At 29.5% G+C, this 2,500-nt stretch overlaps 2 non-coding genes across 2 annotated transcripts in view; both read right to left on the bottom strand.

The window, feature by feature from the left end:
- Positions 1-1,648, bottom strand: part of LOC128871415 (large subunit ribosomal RNA) — a 3,993-nt gene extending 2,345 nt beyond the window's left edge. Inside the window, exon 1 of the ribosomal RNA XR_008455960.1 lies at positions 1-1,648. This exon is cut by the window's left edge and continues 2,345 nt beyond it. This is a non-coding gene — a ribosomal RNA (large subunit ribosomal RNA).
- Positions 1,649-2,086: 438 nt separating this feature from the next.
- On the bottom strand, positions 2,087-2,267 carry LOC128871412 (5.8S ribosomal RNA). The gene has a single exon (XR_008455957.1). It is a non-coding gene; the product is annotated as a 5.8S ribosomal RNA (ribosomal RNA).
- Between the last annotated feature and the right edge of the window lie 233 nt (positions 2,268-2,500).

Below are 2,500 nucleotides of genomic sequence, written 5' to 3'. Positions count from 1 at the left end.
AAGCACACTATTGTACCCTCCTACTCACTAAAGTTTCAAAATTTATAAATCAATCGAAATTGTTTTATAAATCATCTACTTTAGCGGTAATGTATAGGTATACAACTTAAGCGCCATCCATTTTAAGGGCTAGTTGCTTCGGCAGGTGAGTTGTTACACACTCCTTAGCGGATTACGACTTCCATGTCCACCGTCCTGCTGTTTTAAGCAACCAACGCCTTTCATGGTATCTGCATGAGTTGTTAATTTAGGCACCGTAACATTACGTTTGGTTCATCCCACAGCGCCAGTTCTGCTTACCAAAAGTGGCCCACTGGGCACATTATATCATAACCTCAACCTTCATATCAAGAAAGGTGAGGTTCTTACCCATTTAAAGTTTGAGAATAGGTTAAAATCGTTTCGACCCTAAGGCCTCTAATCATTCGCTTTACCAGATAAGATTATTTTATATAATTTTTAAATGCACCAGCTATCCTGAGGGAAACTTCGGAGGGAACCAGCTACTAGATGGTTCGATTGGTCTTTCGCCCCTATACTCAATTCTGACAATCGATTTGCACGTCAGAACTGTTTCGGTCTTCCATCAGGGTTTCCCCTGACTTCAACCTGATCAAGTATAGTTCACCATCTTTCGGGTCACAGCATATATGCTCAAGGTACGCTCCAGTTAGAGGTATAAATAATAATAAATTATCATTATACATAACTATATGGAACGCCCCGGGATTGAATTAATTGACTATTTAAGAAAATAGACTAAAAATTAATCCCATTATATTTTTAAGTTAAGTTAATTATGCCATTAAGTTTAATATAACTCAATGACTTGCACATATGTTAGACTCCTTGGTCCGTGTTTCAAGACGGGTCCCGAAGGTATCCTGAATCTTTCGCATTGTTAATCATATAAATGCATACAAATAAATATTAATATCATAGATATTAAATTTTTTGTAAAATTCAAAAAATGAATTTTAGCATTATATATAATAAAATCTATCAACACTTTATCAAATCATTAGTATTTATTCTATGTTAATATGCTTAAAAAGCAAATTAATTTAAATAAACTTAATATCACCAATGATCTTTTGATAAATACTTTTATTATGTTAATAGATTACAATGTCCTTATATGAAAAAAATGCACATTATTTTTAATTATTTAATGATGAATTTTTCATAATGGATATTCAGGTTCATCGGGCTTAACCTCTAAGCAGTTTCACGTACTATTTAACTCTCTATTCAGAGTTCTTTTCAACTTTCCCTCACGGTACTTGTTTACTATCGGTCTCATGGTTATATTTAGTTTTAGATGGAGTTTACCACCCACTTAGTGCTGCACTATCAAGCAACACGACTCTTTGGAAATATCTTTCTAGTAATCATTAACGTTATACGGGCCTGGCACCCTCTATGGGTAAATGGCCTCATTTAAGAAGGACTTAAATCGTTAATTTCTCATACTAGATATTAAGATATTCCATACACTGCATCTCACATTTGACATATAGACAAAGTGACTTAGTGCTGAACTATTTTCTTTTCGCTCGCCGCTACTAAGAAAATCCTTGTTAGTTTCTTTTCCTCCCCTCATTAATATGCTTAAATTCAGGGGGTAATCCCATATGAGTTGAGGTTGTTTTAAAATATTTTTTATCTTCTCACAATTTAATAAATAATTATATCATCTTTTCATCTCTATTTTTCTTTTTTCCTTTTATATAAATATATATTATAAATAATAATTATGTAAAATGAGGCAATTCTAGAATAAAAAAAATTAATTTTTATGCTAGACATTCCTCCTTTAATTACATATATAAATTAATATTTTATATATATATAAATAATATGAAAATTTTTTAAAGAGAATACTTAGATTCAAAATTTTTTTTATTTCATTTTATTTGAGAGGATTTTTTTTTTTTAAGAATATATTAATAAATAAAAAATTCATTATATATCTTTATTTTTTTGCTATTAATATTATGAATTATTTAAAATCCAATAATATACACATTTGCTTAAATTCAATTATTTTTATAAAAGAATAAGCAACTTATTTAGCATAGTCTTACAACCCTCAACCATATGTAGTCCAAGCAGTACTTTAAAATTTAATTTAATGTACATAACAGCATGGACTGCGATATGCGTTCAAAATGTCGATGTTCATGTGTCCTGCAGTTCACACGATGACGCACAGTTTGCTGCGTTCTTCATCGACCCATGAGCCAAGTGATCCACCGCTTAGAGTATTTTTTTATTTATTTTTATTTATAACAAATGTCAATTTTTTTTTGCATATATTAATTGAAAGAGTAAAATTAAATAATAATAATAATAAAATATAAATTGATTTTCTTTCAATAATATATATCAAATATATTTAACTCTAAACATTTTTATTAAGTTGCGAATGTCTTAGTTCAACAATAATACAGTGGTGGTATTTATTATGTTTGATTATTTTGTATTTTTTTAATCATTT

The sequence above is a fragment of the Anastrepha ludens genome, unplaced genomic scaffold, assembly GCF_028408465.1.
Source record: "Anastrepha ludens isolate Willacy unplaced genomic scaffold, idAnaLude1.1 ptg000164l, whole genome shotgun sequence".
Classification (NCBI taxonomy): domain Eukaryota; kingdom Metazoa; phylum Arthropoda; class Insecta; order Diptera; family Tephritidae; genus Anastrepha; species Anastrepha ludens.
This window is presented reverse-complemented; position numbering and strand designations above follow the sequence as displayed.